At 47.1% G+C, this 13664-nt stretch overlaps 1 protein-coding gene across 1 annotated transcript in view; it reads right to left on the reverse strand.

Moving 5' to 3' along the window:
* Positions 1 to 12327, reverse strand: part of Nr1i2 (nuclear receptor subfamily 1 group I member 2) — a 39105-nt gene extending 26778 nt beyond the window's left edge. The window contains exon 1 of the mRNA XM_038345721.1: positions 11992 to 12327. The gene's annotated coding sequence lies outside the window, so the exon portion shown is untranslated. The remainder of the gene's footprint in view (positions 1 to 11991) is intronic.
* Between the last annotated feature and the right edge of the window lie 1337 nt (positions 12328 to 13664).

Below are 13664 nucleotides of genomic sequence, written 5' to 3' on the forward strand. Positions count from 1 at the left end.
AAATATTTGAAAGTGTTGGAGAACAAAGGTGAGCCATGCTTCTAATGGCTGCATGCACAAAGGCAGGGGGGATCCCAGACAGCCATGGGAAGTAGGGTCTTTGGAGCAAAAAAGAATGAGATGTTTAGAGTAGGTTGGGAAGTTTATCAGAGAGATAGGGTGAATAGCAAACTCCTGTTAGTAGAGGAAGGCTGAAATCCTAGACAAGGATGGCTGGTGGAGAGGAAGCTGGTCACCCAGTACGGCAGAGACAGAGAACACTAAGGGGGTAAAACCCAGGATTGAGAACTAGAAAGAGTCAAGGAACAGGATGAAAGTTCAAGGCCTTGAGCTCCTGGAGGTTAGCACTGGGGAGACAGTGTTAAGAGATGCTGGCAACCTAGTGACAGGCACCTTTAATCCCAGCACCAGAGGCAGAGGCAGGCAGATCTCTGAGAGTTCAAGACCAGCCTGGTCTGCAGCATGAGAGGCCAGTCAAGACTACATAGTATCATAAGGTAGCACGAAACAAGTCTGCGAGACAGCCAATTGGTGCAGAAGCCTGGGAAGAATCAGAAAAAATGGCCACAAGTTGCAGTTTTGGCACAATAAATGAGGGGAAACAGCTGCCTGGACAACCAGCACAAATCATGGCCCTTGCCAAAATCTTATAATAGCATTATCTCAGTGAGCACTCTGCCCTGCCCCCACCTCCAGGCTTGTGAAGGCTGGCAGCCTGTCTGCCCAGGGGTTCTCTGGGATCACACACAAAGGAGGGTCACCAAGGAAGCCTGCTGCATCTTACTCTTCCCCAGGTCCCTTGCTGACCACCCTAGCCACAAGCCAGCTTCTGAGTCAGTGGTATTGTGGGGGGTGAAATTCATTGGGTGCTCAGTTTACCTAATGGGCCCTCAGTCAGTTTATATGCAGCTGACACCGTGTGAAAAATCCCGCCCAAGGAAAATAATACCAAGCTGACTTGACGCTCAGTCCTGTAATTTTATCAGTGCGCAGGATGCTGAGGCAGTTGAGATTATGGGTTGGAGGCTACTCTAGCTTACGTTGAGAATTCCACGAACCTTGAGATTCATAGCAAGAGAGACTCTCTCTTTGTCTCCATATCAAAAAACAAAACAAAGCAACAAAAACACATAAATAAACCAGTAAAATGAAAAAGGAATGGGAGATTACAAGTACAAATATAGGTACCAAAGGAAATATGTATTTATGAGAAAAAAATGAAAAAAGAAATTATAAGAAATTACAAGTATTAGGACAAATAAATCAAACATCGCAAAACCCTGAAAAATAGCATAACGCTTAAATTAATCATGTAGTGCACTAGTCTGATTGTGCCTTGTAGATAAACACATAGTGGTCCCGAAGACATGCATCCCAACCTCGGGACTGTGTGCCAAAGGGTCTATGCAGACATGAGGAACCTAGAGACCAGGAGGCAGGGGCGGCGGTTGTTTTGTTTAATCTGATCATAGGAACCCTAAAATCAGAGAAACTTTCTGGGGGTTAGTCACAGAAAGAGCAGCGATAAAGAAAGGGTCAGTGCTAAAGCTGCTGGCGTTCAGCATGGAGGAGGAACTTGACTCAAGGAAGGTATGCCATCTAGAAGTTGTGGATGGTGGATGGCAAGGATTCTGCAAAGAAAGTCCCCACAGGAGGGCCCCACGGGGGACCCTGTTCTGTCACTCCTGATCCTTCTTGCAAGGACTGAGGTCACTCACACTTCCCGTGAGTGTGGAGAGAGCAAACTCGGGAAGAAAAGCAGGACAGAAACAGGGGGCACAGGAGAAGGGGCCCATCAGCTGACCTCTTCTAAGGACAAGGACTAGGGAAAGACAAAAGAATAACTTCCTTCCTCTCTGACCCTCTCAGAAGAAGGCAATTACAGTTCAGAGACAGTGGTGTCACATGTGCGTGTCCACAGCTCCCTTTGTCCCTGCACAGGAGACTATTAAAAACTGTCCCTCCTGATCTTGCAGGGCGCTGCTCAGTAGCCTGCCCTCCTGCTCCTCCGCCCACCCCACAGAGCTCCCAGTGGGTCCAGGATCAGTCGGTCTCCTGAAGAAAGTACTGGAGGCTTTATGGAGCCTGTGAGGAATGGTAGGATTGTGCCCTAGGGACAAGTGGCCCGCTGACTCTTTCAGTTGCCGTCCTACCGAGTCTAGACATCAGACACTCATGGAGACAGAGCCCCACGAAAGGGCTGACCGCTTTGGCTGTACCTCCGTGTTGCCATCCTCAAAGCCATTAAATAAAATGTTGGGAGAAACTAATAAAAAAATGAAAAAGAACTGGTAAGCTGTTTTTCTCCTACAGAGCTGTCATTGTGCCGAGTGAAGACGTAAGACACTAAGCTCTATGGTACGTTGGGGGTGCTGATCTGCTGTCACACAGGGTTGCTCCAGCAAGCTTCCAAGAGGACAACCTGCTGAAGGCAGAGCAAAGAGAATAACGTGCGACCCAGAGCCATTTGAAGGACGTGAGGGGAATGATACCTAACTGCTTAATCATGTCCTCCAAGTTGCTGGAAATCGCACAGAACTAATTATTATGCTCACCATAAAGAACATGGCACACCTTTAAAAAAAAAAACAAGAAAATAAATAAAAGTGTATCACTTGCCAAAAAGAACCTGAAAAGATATCTAACCTTATTAATCATTAGAGAAATGCAAATCAAAACCACAATGAGGTACGGCCTCACGTTCGTGAGGATGGCAGCCGTGTCCAAATCAACCAACGAAAGGCACTGGCAATGGTCTGGAGAGACCAGGGTCCTTGTGTTCTGCTGCTGCGATGTAAAATGGCACAGCCACTATAACAGTGGACCACAGTTCTCAAAAAATGAATAGCAGAATTGCTATGTTATCCACAACCACTTCCAGGTCTATGTAAAAAAAAAAAAAAAAAAAATTGAAATTGGAGTCTTGAAGAGATGTTTCCACACCTTTGAACACAGTAGCTTTATTCAGCGGAGCTAAAAGGTAGAAGCAACTCGTGTCCATCACCAGATGACGACTGGGCGGATGTGGCTTTAGCGACAGAGCCCTTGCCTAGTGTGTGCAAGGCCCTAGGTTACGCCCTTAGCACTGCTCGGGAAACAACTAATTAATCCCCTAGAAGAATGGATCAACAAAATGATGAAATACTAGCTGACGCTTAAAGGAAATAAACGCTATAGAATGCTACAGTGTACAAGCCCTGCAGACAGTATGCTACATGAAATACACCAACCGCAAAACAAATCATGTGTGGTTTTCTTTAAATGAGACTCACACACAGCCAAACCCAAAGAAACAGAAGGCAACTAGCTGCAGGGGAAGGAAATGGGAGGTGCTCAATGGGTCCAGGATTCAGCATCATAGAATCAAACAATGTCAATATTCTTATCATTACTAAACCACACGCTTAAAAAATAATTAACGGCAGATACTGGGAGAAGGGCTGTCATTGCCCTCCATTTGCGGACCCTGATGACTCTACCAGGCTCCAGCGGATAGTTCCAATCTCATGGCTGAATAGGGTAGCCCTGTTAAACCAAATGCGCCACAAAGCAAAACCCAAAAGACATGGGTCTGGGAAAGGGCCCCAGGGATGAGGGAGGGGGTTGCTGGGGACAGGAATAAACAAGAGGACAGAGAAGTCAGAATACATTATATGCACATATGAAATGGTCAAAGAACAAAATTTCATAAAAAAAAGTTAAGTGTCTGAGGATATGGTTCTGTGTAGACTGCTTGCCTACCATGGATGAGACCCCGAATTCAAATAGCATTGCTAAACAAAATTATAATAAAAATTTATGAGTATTTAATCCTGTGTAAAATGTAAAAAAAAAAGCCAAAACAAATGTTGATCAAATATTTAAAGACTTTTATAAGACAAAAATCTAGCTATTAATCTGGATTAAGTACCCTGCCTTGTGTATGGAGTTGGCCAGACCAGGGTAGACAAAGACAAGACAGCCAGGCCAGGAGGCAGGGAAGCCGCCGGGGGAGTGAGCAGCTGAACTTTAAGTGCAGGGAATGTGGGACCCACAGGCAGCTGGCTTCAGCCAGCCGACTCCATCTGAGTGGCATGAACTGTGCCAGGAACCCTGTGGCGCCGCAGCCTCGACTGAGATTTTCCACCTTCCCTTTTCCTTGTCCCCATGGTAGTAGTAATCCGGAGCTGGGTTGACTCCCGGGGTACGCTCTTCTAGTTCTAATGAAGACTCGGTCACCTGGGAGCTTCTCATCTGGCTCTGACAGGCTCCCTGTGATACTGACGGTGCTGGCCTGCCTGCCATTCTGGGAGAAAAAGAAGGACCTCAGAAATCCAGCTAACAGAACCCCAAATCAGCAGTGCACACAAAAGATGTGATGGAGGTGACCCCTCTGATAAAACATCTTTCAGTAGACAAACTCACTTGATAGCTAGTTCTTAAAGCCAGTGTACAAGGAGACCGTCCCTTCCCCCGAGGAGGCTGGGCAGATACCCTGGGCTCCCAATGAGTCATGGCTGAAAAACTTCAAGACCAGGTTACCGAGATTTGGTGAAGGAGAGCACACAATTCGAGGGTGAAATAACAGTCTCATTGAAGGAGAAGGCGAATGGTGAAGGAACCAAGATCTTATGACAGAAACCACTGGAGATACCAGAGGGGCATGGATGCATACTTGTATACATGACAGAACGGTGCCGGGTGCAAAGGAAAGAAAAAACAACGGGAAATCTCAGAAGACAGAAGCTGGAAAGCGCGGCTTGCAAAACTACCATTAACTACCAACTTGGTCCAACAAAGGGAGAAGATTGGTAAATGTATTAACTAACATTTGCACAGGCTGCTGCTGTTTACAAAATGATTTCAAAATCATGACTTCATATAGAGATATGCCTTTGAAGTGGGCAGAGCAGGATTTATGCCCAGATGAGCAGAGCAAGGAATGAGGGAAACTGAAGGCTGAGATGTGTCTGGTTTAATGACGGCTGTAAGTGGTTGGACCCACACCCGTCCCCTTTATCCGAGTACTCTGGACAAGAAATGGATAGACTGCCACAAAATCCATGGAGGTAAAATTGTTTTGAAATGGTTTAAGTATTGTAAACACCCACCACACACACACACACACACACACACACACACACACACACACACACCATCCCTGCCATGGAGGTGTCCTCCAGAGGTCATTTAGATAGAAACTCCAAGTCTTTTAGAACTCAGTTGCTATCAATAGAAGTTAGCCTGTGTGCTTCCCAGATATGAGTCAACAAACGTAAGAGGTCAGAGGGTTTAGAGGGGAAAGCTGGCATGGCTGTCAGTACAAGTACACCCCGTACCCCTGTCCCGTACCTAACAGGACACAGTGAACTCTGATATGGTGCCTATCTTTTGTGGGCATGTGTAGTGCATAACACCCATGGTTTCTTACTTTGACTCCTCGTGTGGGACTCAGAGAGACTGGGAGTTCGTTTGTGCACCCATGGGTTTGGATTTGCTTCTCTGTCTCGTGGACCAGAGGGACACTATTCTCTACGTGCCCTGGGAGTGCAAGAAATGTGTGTGATGGGTAGGTGAACAGGATCTAGGAAGTGGGGTATTTTCCCAGCTCCTCCAAACAGACCATGTGGAAGGTCTCATGTGCAAAGGAGGTCTCGCTCACCTCCCAGGGCCTGCACCCATCCCTGGAGTGGCTCTGGGGTGGAGTCCAGATCAGCACGGCCCCGTCAAGCATTGAGCTGATGCCATTGCTTCCCTGGATTTCTGCTCTTTCTCAGGAAATCAAGGGTCTCCCTTTTGAAGGTCCTAGTGGCTGTTGGGCCATTCTGCCTCTACCCACCTTGGGATAAGCCATCTAACTGAGGGAGCCCATCCACAATGAAAATGAAGACCGTCTAAACATTTCTCCCCAAAGTATTGAAGCCCGTAGAGCCGAAGGCAGTTGCCACCCAGGAAGATGCTGCCCTTTCCTGCTCATTAAAACCAGTACAGGGAATCATAGAGAGCAAAGGTCTTCCCCTTACTTCCTTCTTCCTCCTGCACAGAATGAACTGCACACATGCACATGCACACGCTCAAACATATACATACACACAGATATATGCACATACATATGCTCAAGCACACACAGACACACATGCACACACAGACACACATACATGCACACACACAGACATGCACACACACATACACATACACACAAAGGCATAAACACACATGCACACACACACATGCTCACACAGACACACAGACACACGTGCATGCACACACAGACATATACATACACACAGACACACAGATGCATACATACACAGATTTACACACACTATACACACATGCACACACCCAGCACACATAGATACACACACACATGCACAAGCATGCACATATACACACATGCACACACATAGACACACATACATGAACACACAGAGACATACACACACAGCCACACACATACACAGACACACACTGTACAAACTTCTTCAGCTTAGAGACACCGGCAGGGCCTATAGATTCTGAGGGCCCACTACTCCTCCCCTCAGTTCACCCCATTTGCAAACCTGATACAGCTCAGCCCTCTTGGCAGTGCTTCTAACAATGCCGAGTCTTCATTTTTAAACCCTTTTTCATCGAAGACAGGGTCTATCCATGAGCTCATGATAACCTCAAACTCCAGGCACCCCATACCTCTGCCGCCACCCCCATCCCTGCCGCCACCCCCTACCTCTGCCTCTACCCCGTACCCCTGCCCCTGCCACCACCCCTTCCCCTGCCATCATCCCCTACCCCTGCCGCCACCCCCTACCCCTGCCCCTGCTCCTGCCGCCACCCCCTACCCCTGCCGCCACCCCCTTCCCCTGCTGCCACCCCCTACCCCTACCCCTGCCTTTACCCCTACTCCTGCCCCTGCCGCCACCCCCTTCCCCTGCTGCCACCCCCTACCCCTGCCCCTGCCTCCACCCCCTACCCCTGCCCCTGCCGCCACCCACTCCTGCCTTCCAAGTAATAGCTTTCAGGGAAGACCTTGTTACTACACTCTGTTTCTTAGAATTATTTAAGACAGAGCTCTGAACCGCGGCATTGAGAGGGCTGCTTTCTGTCTGTGGAACATGTGTGTGAACTACATGCTCGTGAACTACACGCTCGTAGGCATCCTCACTATTCTCTCAGGAACCTGGCGGTATAGAAGTGTCCCAACTCTGAACTCAGGAGGAGAGGTGAGGAGATCTTGTCTTTTTTCTCCTCTTCACAAAGAAGACAGAGAGACTAAGAGGATAAAAGTCATCTCTAGGATGCGACACCCACTCAGGATTTTAAAATTCTCGGTTAACCAGGATGAATAGACAAGAATTTCATGAGCTCAACGCAGGGTACTTTCCAGAGATGTATTTATTATATATACAGTGTTCTGCCTACATGTATGTCTGCAGGCCAGAAGAGGGCACCAGATCTCACTACAGATGGTTGTGAGCCAGCATATGGTTGCTGGGAATTGAACTCAGGACCTTTGAAAGAACAAGTAGTGCTCTTAACCGCTGAGCCAGCTCTCCAGTCCCCCAGAGGCCTTTATACACAAACAAGCTCCTCATTAAAGTGAAAGTACAGGTTTTATCACTAGTACCATACAAATAGGGTTATTGCCTCCAGACCTGGAGCCTGGGTGATACAGGAACACCGGAGGCCTGATGGGTCAGGTCATGACCTTCCTCATGAGCCCGGGTATCCTCAGGGTTATTGCCTCAGTGTGACGCCACAGAGGCCAACACAGCAGCTCATAGCCTTTCCTGGTGTGGCTCCAGGCGGGGTAGAAAGGGAATTTGAGAATTCCTGACAAGACCATAATCAAATTGACCTGAGTTCCAGTTTATACCTCCTGTGTGGTCAGTAGCTCCCAAGCTAATAGGGGTCCTAGTCGGTACTGAAATCCTCTAGAGGATTAAGAATTAATAGAATCTGTCTAGATTAAGAGAATCCAATACAGTAACCAGATAAAATAGCTAACACAAAATAGGTCTCCAGGAGAAAAATTTAAAAATATGAAATCCATAGTGGAATGGGTTCAGGGGGAGCGGGTTCTAAGAAGACAAAACGTCATACTGTGTGACAAAGGTAATGCTTCAGACCAATCAGGGACAGATGACCCTTCAAATGAAGGCACCAGAATAATCCACTGAAATATAGTCCATGCGAACTACAAATCTGTTTTCAAATGATAAGAAAAGTTTGCTAAAATACCTTCATAATCCTGGAGGCTGACAAAAATCTTCCCAGAGAAAGACAGAGGGCAGAAAGCCAGTTCCCCCGTGTCAGGTCACTGCACCGGTGGCAGAGGATGCTGCAAACTCAACAAGTTACTCAGAGGAAACTCACAACTCTGAACTAAAGCATTAGCTCCAAGTCTAAGCAACAGGGCCCTGCTGATGAGGAAGAAGACTCAATAAAAGAGCTAAGGCTAGGCATGGAGCCACAGACCTGTGATGCGAGCATTTAGGAGGTGGAGGGCGGAGGGTCAGGAGTTCAAGGCTAGCCCTAGATACATAGCAAATTTGAGGCCAGGCTATGTTACATAGGACCCTATCACAAAAACTGAACAAATAAAAAAAATTAGATAAGGGCGTGAAAAGACAACTTGTGAAAAAGAAAAACAGGCTGGTTGGTAGTGGCATACACCTATAATCCCAGAACTTGGGAGAGAGGTATGAAGATCTCCGAGTGTGAGGCCAGCCCAGTCTACAGAGTGAGTTCTAGGACAGCTAGGGCTATACAGAGAAACTCTGTCTTGAGAAAATAATTAAAAATAAAGAACAAAATAAAAAAGAAACACATGGCCCAGAATTATATAAAATCTGGAGAGATGCCTCAGAGGATAAGAACACTTACGGCTCCTGCAGAAGATCAGAGTTTGGTTCCTACAACATGGCAGCTCACAAGCACCTGGAACCCCAGTTCCAGGGCACCCAATACTTTTGACCTCTGTGCACGTATGGACTTTCAGGAACAGACACATAACCATAAATTAAAATTTTTTAAAATGCCCATATTCACCTTATAATCAGGGAAGTTAAAATCTACACCCATTGCTACTCTATTCACAGTGACTAGGTCATGGGAATGGCTTAGATGTCTATCAGCTGATGAGAAGAAAATGTAGTATAATACACGATGCGATATTAGTCAGCTGTAAAGAAAAACGAACTTTGTAGGTAAATAGATGGAGCTAGAAATAGTCATCCTGAGTGAGCTAACTCAGACCCAGAAAGACAAATGTCACATTTTCTTTCTCTTCTGCGGATGCTGGCTTTGACTCTTTAGATGTGTGTGTTTAAGCGGGAGTATCCATAGAAGGCAGAGAATTAATAAGGGGGCATAGAGGAAGGGTTTCAAGGAAGGGTTAGAACAAGGTGGTGTAAAGAAGAAATAGGAGTAATGGAAAAGGAAGGGTTAAATGGGGTGGAAGATGGGAAGGCAGAGTAGAGGAGGGATAACTGGCACTAAAGCCCTTTGAAAAAGTCACATGCAACCAAATGCTATGGAAGCTTCCTAAAATATACACATATGTTAAAGGAACTTAAATGGAGCCACCCTGTAATGGGGGAAGGGAAAAGACAATGCCTTCCCCACACACCAGAGGCTATATAAAATAAAAAGGTCTGCAGCTGGTGTGGGCTACCTCTCCTCAAGTTGTCAATGTAAGTTTCACAGACTTCGCCCAAACATGGCAGGTGGCTGTGGTTGCTCTTGGTTTCCCTCCAGACCCTGATGACTAGACTATCGAGGCAGACCCTGCATACTCGGGTCCTGAGACATGGAGAAATCACGCTGGTCCTGACCTGGAAACTTCACCAACATTGATTAGCTTTAACAGTAATGAGAGGCTCAGCGCATGCAACCAGGGGAGAAAAGTCATCTACCGTCCTCCCCTGCAATCGAACCCTGCACGCTACCGTAAAGACTGACCTGGCGCTTTCTGCTCCTTGGCGCATTCATGGCAGGGATGTTACAGGAGTAAGCGACAGCTTTCTGGTTGGGTTTAATGTCCATTTCACAAAGCAGAATTCATACCAGGTCTAATTAACTGCACCGAGACCCCATGGCTGTCTAGGACATAGACTCTAGAGGGGAACCCAAGGTTAGTATTCTGCTAAATAAACACAGTATTAAACTACACCCTGAGTGCATGGATTAGTGTATCTTCCGACCTTTATCAGAGAAGCTCCTTTCTTGCAGTTTTTGATTATTAGGCTCAACTGGTCAGCATACAGATAGTAAGACAGTGGCGTGTTCAGCTCTAAATGAACAGCTTATCACACCTCTGCCTCCAAGGCTTGGAATCTTTGCAGAGGGGAGCAGCAGGAAGGTTGGAGGAACCAGTCACGAACATATTCAGTGAGATAGGGTTTGCCATCAAGCCTGAAGACGTGAGCTCCTTCCCTGGAACCCACAAAGTGGAAGGAGAGCACTAACTCCTGCAAGTTGTCCCCTGACCTCCCACGTGCATGCTGTGGCACGTATGCATGCACACGCATGCATGCAAATAAAAAAATTTTAAATATACACTGAAGTATCTCAAAGCATTTAAAATAAATGAGATGGGGTTTAATGTGGACATGGGAGATCTCTATATCACGTGTAGTGGAGAAATAGAATGAAGATAACAGGACAATTCTGTTTGTTAGACTTATGTGTATTCTGTTTACATATATGAACATGAATGCCAGAATTGTGGTCTGGCATAAACACATCATGCCAGTTGCTTTGGTGGGAGCCGAGGATTAGGATTGGCAGAATGGACAAAGGTGAAATCAGTTAGCTGAATTTACACCGCTTTCTCATTCTACGAGGAGCCTGCAATCATTAATCACCTGGCAATGTAAAACACTGACCCCCTACAGAAACTGCCTAACTGGTTTTGTGGCGGTCTATTTTTATTTCACAATCATTTAGCATCAAGTTGATCGCCTTTAGACCAGTTGGCAAGTGTTTTCGGTGAAGGCCACTTGCTTCTGCAGTTCTAGGGCAAAAGCAGCCACATGACATTGTGTCCTAATAAAACTTTATTGATAAAAAAAAACAGCTGATGGGCCAGATTTGGCCTATGAGTTATAACATGGTGATAACAGTTTAGATTAAGTTCACCAGGTAACTGAAGCATTTTTAAGCAAGTACCTAGTATAATAAATAGTCTTCCTATTGCCAACTGGGTAAGCCACAGACTCAGAGGCCTTGCTCAGAATGATTTAGACTCTGGCCACATCATTAGAGACCAAACATTTATCTCAGGGTAGATAGCCCAGCCACCATTCATCTGGGTGGTGGCCATTCACCTTTCCAGCAGCAATGAAAAACAGCTGAGCCTGTGCAAAGGCCAGCACCACATTTGAAACTCAGAGGGAAATTTGGCAGTCTTGAAGGTGTCTCATAAGAAGCCCTAGGTGTGTGGGAGCCTTACAGCAGTGTCTCTTGCTGCCCTGTGGGGCAGAGAGGGGGCCTCAGGATGCTGAGCATACATGGGGGTGATTCTGACATGGGGGCAAGTGTTGGCTCCTTACAGAGGTAGGCACAGTGGGTATTGAGGATGTGAGGCCTTGTGACTGTCCTGCTGCCGTTCTCCACCCTGGGGGCTGCCAACGCTAACCTGCCAAGCTCTAGGAGCCAGGGTTAATTGTTCCTGGTTCTCATAGTCTTCAGCAGTGCTATTTTCTACAGGGACTCCAATCCTGTTACAGAGGGGCTTGGCTGCCATCTAACGCCTGAGAGCACCTGCAGAAGTAAGGCTTCTGTTTTGATAATTCCTCTGCAACACAAATGTAGGCCAGGTAGAAGGGCCTTTGGGCTCCACATCCAGCAACTGTCTTCGCGCTGTATTTAACCCAGGGAGGAGGAGAGGAAAATACAAGGTTGCACCCTGCTCCATACCCCATCGCTGACCTCAGCCCTGCTCCCATAAACCTTCTGTACAGAGACAGCAGGCACTTGACTCCCAGAAAGAGAAAGAAAGCAAAATCGTACCTGCTTGGAGGCCACTGTTTTCGTTGGATTTCTCCCGAAGGGTCCACTTTGAAGAATCAGGAATGATGGCTCTGCTCGGAGCTTGGCACACCTGCAGTGGTTGCCTGGTCGCACACAGAGGTCTCGCCCGTAAGCCTGTAGTGTTTCGTATGAGCCAAGGTCGAGCTCCCACGGAGAGGGTGAGCCTCTTGCTAGAAAAATGACCAGGGTCTCCACTCCTCCTTCTTGGCTAATTTTCTGCTACGGCGTCCCCGGCCATAGGAGCTACAGTTTTTCTTGCCCACATTTCACCCCAAGAGGCCCCAGATGGCACTCCTAAGTCCCAAGTCCAGCACCTGAACTAGTCATGACCAGATTACCGTATTTACTCTTGTTTTACACCCTCCTTTTTTTTTTTCATAGTTCCAAACACTGTAAAACACATAAAGGAAAGGGTGTTTTAAGGGTCTGCCCTAATTCTGGGCCTGGGCCTGCCTCTCTGAGGGTGTTTGTCACTGGAGATAAGGTGTCTTGGAGTCTACAGTTCCTAACGCGCTATTTTTCTAAGTCACTTTCTGGGACAGCAGTTCTGACACTGGCACGTTAATGTGAGAAGCGGGGAGGGGCAAGAAAACAAAGGCGAGGGCTACGAGACAGGTATGAGTTCGCAGTTCCAACCTCAGGGCAGAACGCTATCTAGGAGCAGACAACTGGACCGTTGAGAAAGTTCTGAGAGCTTCTTCTTTCCTCAGACTCTCCTAGAAGACTGGCTAGGAACTGGCCCAGCAGGAAAGGGTTTTTTGGTTTTTTTGTTTGAGGCTTTTTTTTTTTTCCAAGACAGGGTTTCTCTGTGTAACAACCCTAGCTGTCCTGGAACTAGCTCTTGTAGCCAGGCTGGCCTTGAACTCATAGAGATTCGCCTGCCTCTGCCTCCTGAGTGCTGGGATTAAAGGCGTGTGCCACCACCGTTGGGACAGCAGGAAGGCTTTGAGTGACGTTTTCTCCCCCGAAACCTTCCAGAATTGGGAAGCTGTTGCTAATAAACTCCACCACCCTCAAGGTTGCCTTAGCCTTCAACAGGGCCCTAGAACACATGAAATAGAGATTGAAGTCCCCAGAAGAAACAGCCTATCTAGTGAGCTCTGGGGTAGCAGGAGAGTGTCACAGCCTAAGAGGCTGGGAAAGCTGAAAAGGGACACTGACTTCCAAGATCAGAGGTAGGTCTTTCCGTTCTGACTGGCACTTTCGTAGCCGAGGAGAATGGGCTGGATTCCAGCTGAGGCGGGGCAGCAAGCCAGAAGTCCTTGAGCCACAGGTAAATTATTACAGCTTTTATCATCTCTCCAAGCTCTTCTGGCACACAAAGGTCTAGGTTTACATCTCATATAAAAATGGGAAGTTATGAGCCGGGCGGTGGAGGCGCATGCCTTTAATCGAGGCAGAGGCAGGCGGCTCTTTGTGAGGACAGCCTGGTCTACAAGAGTTAGTTCCAGGACAAGCTCCAAAGCTACAGAGAAACCCTGTCTCAAAAAACCACAACACACAAACACACACACACACACACACACACACACACACACACAGAGCAAGTTATTTACAGCAGAAATGGGGAAACCAGAATGAGTTAGGAGCCTACCCAAGGAAAGAAATGCCCTTCAGTCTCTGAAGGTTTGTTTAGTCTTTCTCTGGGTATG

The sequence above is a fragment of the Arvicola amphibius genome, chromosome 10 (genome assembly GCF_903992535.2).
Source record: "Arvicola amphibius chromosome 10, mArvAmp1.2, whole genome shotgun sequence".
Taxonomy (NCBI): domain Eukaryota; kingdom Metazoa; phylum Chordata; class Mammalia; order Rodentia; family Cricetidae; genus Arvicola; species Arvicola amphibius.